Below are 8202 nucleotides of genomic sequence, written 5' to 3'. Positions count from 1 at the left end.
GTGATAATAAATTTCCTATCGAATAATATTAGTTTTATTAATTTTAAGTTACAAATATATTTTTGCATTAACAAAATACTTAGTATTAGTAACATTTATATTCTATATTCATAAAAGAAATTAAAAACTTTAGGTTATAAAATTTTCCTATTTACAATAAATAATTAGTTAATCAATAGTATTTTTTAAAATAAATATTGCAAAGTATTGAAGTTGCTATGGAATTAATTGATTAACCTAGTATTAAACAAAATCAAAATCCCAGGCCTTTCCAATTACGCTGGCGGGTTGCCAAAATTTTCACGCTTTCAGTCCCGGCCCAGGCCAAGAACCGGGACTAAAGGGTGGGCAGCAATTTCGGTGCCCACCCAAAAATACCTTTAATCCCGGCTGGTGGCCAACCGGGACTAAAGGGTTGGACCTTTAGTCCCGGTTGGTCTTACCAGCCGGGACTAAAGGGTCCCGGCCTATATATATCGAACGTCTGTTCTGTTCATCTTCGATCTCACCTCCGTCGCTCAGCCCCGCCCGGCCGCGCCATCCGCCGTCGTCGAGCTCGTCTCTGCCGCGCCGCCGTCGTCGTCTACCCCGCCCGGCCGTGCCATTCTCCCGGCCCGCATCGCGCGCCGCATCCCGGCTCCGCCGCCGCACCCGACCCCACCCTCTGTCGTCGACGCTTCCCGCGCGCCCACCGTACCTTCGTCGAACTCTTGATCTGCTGCTCTCGATCGGCCATGTTTTTTAGATTTTTTTTACAAAGTCTCGGCTGTATGTTAGATTAAAATATATTAAATTTTAATTAGTAGTTTATTTTTAGTTTTTTAGTTATTTTTTAGATAGTTTTTGATATATGTTAGATTTAAATGTATTAAAATTTAATTAGTATTTTATTTAGATAGTTTTTTATTATAGTTTTTGATATATGTTAGATTAAAATGTATTATCTATTACTAGTTTATCTGATTTCATGTTAGATTTATTTAATTGGATTTAGTAATTATATATTCTATCTCTCTATATATATCTAGATTGAGAGAGATTCTATATGTATACATATGTACTTAATTATTTCTATATGTATATATACATGTACTTATTTTCATGTGTTGAGAGAGAGAGAAAATTGTATCTAGAGAGACATTCTATGTGTTATCATATGCATATCTAGAGATATAGACATATGCACTTATTTCTACTAGTATAGTGCCCGTGCTAATGCCACGGCTTCATTTTAGGGATGCACATAAAAACACCCAAAGGACAATATTTTTTCTATAGTTCAACTTTCACACAATTGTATATGACCATGTATATAATCCAAAAAAACATTTATGCATAACAAGGCATAATAAAGTTATGTCTCACATTAACCATCTAATTTACAATCTGCCTAAGACCTTAAGTAGGCAGGGCACCATTGGAGTAAACAGGGATATTGCGGCGCTATTGAAGTAAACAGGGCAAGGTCCATGAACAAAATAAACAATGCCTAATCATTCGATAGCAGTCACATGTTCTAAACACCATATTCTTATACCACGGAAGATTTCCAAAGATAGTGCACTTGGTTGATCCAGTACGTTTGAAAGTGCACTTGATTCAGCCTTTCGCCGAGCACGTTACTCACGCTTCCTCTTATTCCTCTTTGCCCTTTCCTCGTTGGTTTCTTGAGCCCTTATCCTGGCGGGGTACTCACGTTGTTTCCTATTCATTTCCTCTCTCGCATTGTTCTTCGCTGCAAGCTGTTGACATGGTGGTGTTTATATACATGGTGTTGTCTATATATCTTGTGGCAATATGTGTGTTGCATGTACCTGGAGTATATATGTTTGTTATACATTGCTGAGCGCAGTGCATCCCTCTCCTGGCGTCTCCATTTTTTCATCGAGGGCTGGTAATTCATAGAATAGGCACCGGTGAAACAAAATTCTGAATTCTGAGTTAGGCATCAAAATTACCAAACTTCAAAACTCTCACTGCAATTTTTAGAGCTATCAAGGCTCTTGTTCTGCATATACTCTCTTCAGAACATTACCTAGCTGTGCTACAACTAATCAAGATTGCAGGGTGCAAGAGATAGAGGCAAACTGCACATGTATCATTTATTGATCCCAAGGTCTAAAAGTTACAGCTAACTTTCAAAATACTTATTAGGCCCCAAATTAACTTGCAACACACAAGAGGAACATAATTGTATGATCTATCTATCTTATATATAAATCATATAATCTGAAAACTTTTATAATACCTCAGCCCAAATGCTAAAGTGATCTGCAAAGAAATAATGAGTTCAAAAATCTAACAAAAGGTGGAAACCACAACTAAATAATGAGTTCGAAAAAAGCTAGAAGAACCATCTATATTCTAATGACTCCTTTTAAAATTACTCAAGACACTGAATAGTTAACAATCAAAATAATAAGAATTACTATTACATAGTACAAGCCCCCGCATGCAATTAGCTGTGTAGAAATGACTTCCAGGAATCTAATTGCAGATATGTATTACAACAGAGTACAGATTCAGAGATCAGAGAAGTATGTTTATCTGATTTGATAGCGTTGCCGTTGCAAAGCTTGCAAAGTCATCATGTCTGCATCCTTTTTCTCATATATAGTGCATGAGCGTGTAAGGATGAGATATATTTAAATTTCACATAAAAACGAACAGAGTTATGGATGTCAACACTTATTAATTCAGTTGGATTTTTGGATTGAACCTATGCTGCTGGAGATCAATCTTGATGTACCTAGGTGACCTCTGCTTTTTTGCTGTCAAAAAACAAACATTAAAACAGAGAAAGGGCTAACCAATTTGTGTCTTTAATACAAAAGATATTTTTTTTCAAAAAAATGTCATCAGATATGACAGTGTGTCATTTCACTTGCTACTATCAGTGCCAATGCAACATTTCTTTTTGAAAAAGGAATGATTTGTTCATTTGTTATTTTGATCATAATGCATGATGAGGTACAGAGTTCAGCAAACATTCCATTTTGTGCTTCCAGATAATTCTCAGGGAGCTTCTTTCTTCAGGGTTATTTTACCCATCAGGATTATTGAAGAATAGGAAAAAAAAAGAAATCTCTTCTTAAAAAATTATGAGCCAAAGTGAACACCTTGTATCTCAGTACCACAGAGCCTTTTTTATATGGGTTACCACAACCTGGCAGAACTGTGAATTGACAACCTGGGAGAAACAGGAAAGTAAGAGGAATCCCATGTGATATTATACCAAGCAAAGAATGCTGGTTCAGTTTTGCACTAAGACACGACATGCTTCGAGCAATAAATTTAATACTGTTGAGTGCAAACTAACCAGTAAGAAAAGTTCAGAATTCCAGCCCAGCAGCGAAGCCAGTTCCAGTTGTATCCTGTCAAAACATGAAAGTTCCAAAGCTCTCTCATGGTAGTAAGCATGCTCATCGTGCTGCATAAAAATAAGTGAGGAAAGGTATACAAACAAAATTCATGTCAGGGAGATTTCCAACTCCTAGCTGACCACATACTGTGTTTTTGCCTAGCTTGGGCAGACTGCCGCTGGTTGGGGGATCTCGCTGCTCATATCAACTTGAACTCTGGCACCTCGTTGCTCATATATCTGGAGGAAGAAAATAAACAAAAACAGAGCTTGACACATCATTGTAGCTGCAATACACACGCAAGGTTAAGAAACTGTAAAAGAAATGTTTTTCTCAACCGAGTGATACAAATAAGCACAGGTCACTGATCATAATTTTGACAAACAAATTCAAAACGTTTCACGGAAATTTCTTCGAACAATCCGTGGACACCAGACAACAACTTACAAGTGGTAACCCAATCACACAAACAAAATTAAGAAAGAAGACGATATTGATTAGGTTCTCGTGAGAAACGCGGCAGAACACAGCTGTTGAGAAGTCGACACAGCTTCAGATCCTAATAACTGCTGCTCCTAATTTGCCTCTCCCATCCATCCTAATAACTCAAGGGAGGGGATATGGTCGACGATTTATCGGCTAGATTGGACGCAAAATTTGCAGGATTAATGGAACTGATCCCGATTCTGGCACGAAAGTGAAACAAAATCGAAATGGGATGGGAGAGGCAGGCAACCATACCTGGGATGGGAGAGGCAGGCAACCATACCTGGGATGGGAGAGGCAGGCAACCATACATGGGACGAGCGCCCGCGAGGCCGCGGTGGAGCCCACGCGCGCCCGCGAGGCCCCCAATCAGTGCCGCGCCGCACGCCGTCGCCATCCCGCTTGCTGCCCCTCAGCTTCCCCAACCTCAACCCCGACAACGAGGAGCAGGGAGCAAGATACAAAGAAGGACGACGCGGATGGCTTGCCTGGTGGGAGGCAGACAACCGGCCTGGACTGCCCTGCTAGCGGCCGACGGCCTGCCGTCCTATGCCGGCGCCCTCGCCTGGTGGCCTGGCGGCCGGCGCCCGTGGTGCCCTCTCTAGGGGCGAGCGCACGCCGGGGCCGCCGCCGCCGCACCGCTGGTGCTCTTCTTTTCGCATTTCCTGCTCCGTATGCGAATGAGAGAGAGAGAGAGAGGGAAGGGGCAGGGGGCGGCCTGGCGGCGTGGGGAGGGGAGGAGTCGCGCCACGTTGGGGAGAGAGGGAGTCTTGGGTGTGGGAGAGGAGGCGTCGAGGGAGAGGGGATTCGCGCGTGCGTCTGGGAGCGCGTGCGTCGTGGGAGGTCGGCAAGAGGACGACGGAGGATAGACACACTAAACATGAGCCGTCGGATTTGGATGTTTAATGAGAGAGAATGTCTAAGAGATAATCTGGTACATCCGTTTTAATGGTGTTATATTTTTTGGGTGTATTCATGGGCGTGGATATAGCATAGTTCATGACTGTGGAGCAGGCATTTGTTGTGTGGCTATAGATTTATTCTAACTGGTGTATTATAGGGTAGGGTAGATGTGTTGAGAGAGAGAGAAAATATATTGTATCATTCTATGTGTATATATATACATGTACTTATTTCCATGTTTTTGGATCGAAAGTGTTTTTGATTCGATTCCAAAGCCTATACCTTATTATTGTTTATCCTTATGAAATATTATGTGTTATTATATTTAATTGGATTTAGTAATTCTATATGTGTTATCACATGTACTTATGTTATGTACCATAGTAATTCTATCTATGTGTTATCTTGAAGATACAAATGGCTGCTCCGGATGATAACTTGAGTGATGACATAATGGCGGATATTATCAATGTCGGCACCAATGTGGATGTAGATGACACGAGTCAGTACTTTGCTGATTATGAGGATATCCTGAATATGCCGGTGGTTGAAGATCAACAAATTATTGCGCAAGAAAATACTGGCGAGGTATATTCGATTATCTATCATCTCTTATAAATGCATGCGTACGTATATTTGTTGTTAATCATTGTGTTTGTACTCATGTAGCCGGTCTCTGGATCTACATCAACCACCGACAAAAGTAGGAAAGTCCGAGGGCCAAAAAAGCCATTAGAGGATCGTTTCATAATATCAGAATTCGACACCGACACCGGCAAACCATTGGGACCACATGCACAGACATATGTCAATCAATGTGGGTTCATTGTAAGGGATAGGATCCCAGTTAGTGCTCGTGAATGGAAGCAGAAGATATCCGCTCCTAATATTAGTTTTGTATCTGATCGTGACAAGAACCTAGCTTGGAGAGATATCACTCAGCATTTCACATTACAAGCAGATGATGCTTTAAAGGAGCTAGTGAGGGATTCGACAATGAAGAAGATGGCAACATTGTTCCAGAGTTGGAAGAAGACATTGTATAAAAAGTTTATCTTGAAGAATGCTACACCGGATTTCAATGCTAAGGCGTTTGTTAAGTTGGAGTTCCATTGGGATGCCTTCATAGAATACAAGACATCTCAAGACAGTGAGGAACGTGTGATGAGGAATCGGCAGAATGCCCGACAGAAGCAATACCATCATCGCATGGGATCAGGTGGTTATAGGAGTGCTATTCCCAAGTGGTAGAACCTAGAAGTAGAGATTACTGCCAAGAGAATCATACCTGAAACAATAGGGAAGAACTGGCCTCAATGCGCAAAGAATTGGTTCTACGCTCATGGGGGAAGCCTAGACCCAGACACTGGCAAGCTAATTTTCGACCAAAAAATTGAGAGAGCAACACATAGACTAGCTCGTGCTAGGGAAGAAGCTGATAGTGGTGTTTTCAAGCCCAACAGAGAGAATAATGAATTGACATATGCCCTAGAGAATCCCGAACACGGTGGTCGAACAAGAGGCTATGGGGCGGTTCCATGGCTACACGCATTCCTAGCAGACAAGGATACCTACAGAAGCCGCCAGAGAAAGAAGGATGAGGAGGCAGAATGAATCCGTGCATTGGAGCAATTTGTTGATGAGTCACGACAAGCATTGCTTGAATCACGTGAACGAGAAAAATCTCTTGAGGCAAGAATGCAGGAGGAGATCAAGAGGCAAGTGCAGCTAGCAATGAGTCAAATGCAATCGCAATCAACGCCGGGAGTCACCATTAGCCCCGTTGGTCAGATGAAAAGCAGTTGTGCTTCTACGGAGCTGCCAGTTATTCAAGACGATGCTAGGTTGCGCTTCCCTATTGATGACATTACCGAGCCTCTAACAATATGTGAGCTGCACATTCCAGATGGTAATAATGCATCAATCATGGTGGCTGTCGGGGTTGTATCTCCAATAGACCGAACAAAGACACCAAGAATCCATGGGTCAGTTATTCAACCTGGATATGCTAGCGTCTCGGTCGATAGAGTGCTCAAAGGTTACAGCAATGTTCCTTTTGACATTGAAGGCGGTGATGGGGAGAAAACACTAGGAGAAGCAGAGAAGACATTTAATCAATGGCGCAAATGCTTCATCATCATTCCTAGGGCACCACCGCTTCCCCTACCTCACCCTAGGTACGAATGAAAGTGAATGAAATATTATTTTCCATTAATTTTCTATTGGCTTCAAAAATAATTGAAACACAACTTGTTTTTGTAGCAGGGTCTCCCCCTAGCCTAGCCTAATCATTCATTCCCCATCTCATCACAGCGTCGCGGGGGGCGAGACGACTTCATCCCCATGGCGATCGCCAACTCCTACACCGGCCCCATCGCCTCCACAATGATCTCCAACTCCTACACCGGCCCTGCCACCTCCACAACAATCTCCAACGCCTCCACGTCGGTCTCCACCAACACCAGCCTCATCGCCTCCACGCCGGTCTCCAACACCGCCCCCACCCCCTCCATAGTGACGCACTACAAAGACGTCTAAGGTCCCGACGGCAAAGAAGACCCCGAGAAAAAAGAGTTATTTCTCAAGAAATACTTCATGAAAAGATTGATGAGCAAATAGCAGCTGAAGAAGACAAAAAAATGAAAGATTTTTTTATAGATATCAAAAACAAGAGTCAAGCGAAGCTTAAGGAGAAGCCATACTTTTACATACCACGAGATGTGCTGAGGCAGAAGGTCGATGCTCACAAGAAAAAGATGATTGAACTTCGTAAGCCTTCGCCACTATCAGACTATGACCGCTCCCTCGTGAAGTCACATGATGCAGATAAGAAAAGGAAAAGAGCATCAGGGAAGGATGTCCCACAGCTCGGACAACAGAAGCAACCAATGCAAAATCTTGTTGTTGCTAATGAATATGGTTCCAACATAGAAGTCTATCGACCAGACAACTCTGGAGAAGTGTCGGTTCAAGCCCTTAATGCTTTTTTTGAAGATACTAGTTTAACCTTGGATCAATTGACAGGCAAAGTTCCAATCCAGAACCTGGAAGTTGATACTTGGAAGACTTATAAATATGGCAAAAGTCTGTACAACCCTGCAGCTCTGAATGAATTGGGTACGCAAATGTACTTGCTCAACAAGTGGTACATGCAGGCGTGTGGCAGGGGTGAGCAGTGGATCTTTGTCAGATTTAGAGACCATCATTACTTCCGTGGCGATGACATCTTACATATTAGTTTCGAAGAATTGCATCAACTATACCACATGGACACTCTAGATAAATCAATCATTAGCTCCTTTTGTTTGTAAGTGATTCTTACTTTTATTTAATAAACTCACTTCCATACGTACGTGTATATAATTATCCTCACATGTAACTTATATTTATATACAGATTTCAGATGTCAGAGCTCCAAAGAATACAAGACACCAGTGTTGGCTTCATTGAT

General features: G+C 42.1%; 1 long non-coding RNA gene across 6 annotated transcripts; it reads right to left on the bottom strand.

Moving 5' to 3' along the window:
• Nucleotides 1-1891: 1891 nt before the first annotated feature.
• LOC136533844 (uncharacterized) lies at nucleotides 1892-4670 on the bottom strand. Of its 6 annotated transcripts, none has more exons than XR_010778580.1 (6): nucleotides 4104-4670; nucleotides 3510-3601; nucleotides 3320-3430; nucleotides 3120-3190; nucleotides 2720-2771; nucleotides 1892-2600 (listed from the first exon to the last, which is right to left on the bottom strand). It is a non-coding gene; the product is annotated as an uncharacterized lncRNA (long non-coding RNA). The 6 variants fall into 6 exon arrangements; XR_010778576.1 differs by having other exon boundaries at nucleotides 3320-3374; XR_010778578.1 differs by having other exon boundaries at nucleotides 3320-3374; nucleotides 4132-4670.
• Nucleotides 4671-8202: the final 3532 nt, after the last annotated feature.

This window comes from Miscanthus floridulus, unplaced genomic scaffold (assembly GCF_019320115.1).
Source record: "Miscanthus floridulus cultivar M001 unplaced genomic scaffold, ASM1932011v1 os_1252_1_2, whole genome shotgun sequence".
Lineage (NCBI taxonomy): Eukaryota > Viridiplantae > Streptophyta > Magnoliopsida > Poales > Poaceae > Miscanthus > Miscanthus floridulus.
Note: the sequence above shows the minus strand (reverse complement) of the source record. Positions and strands in the feature narration are given on the sequence as shown.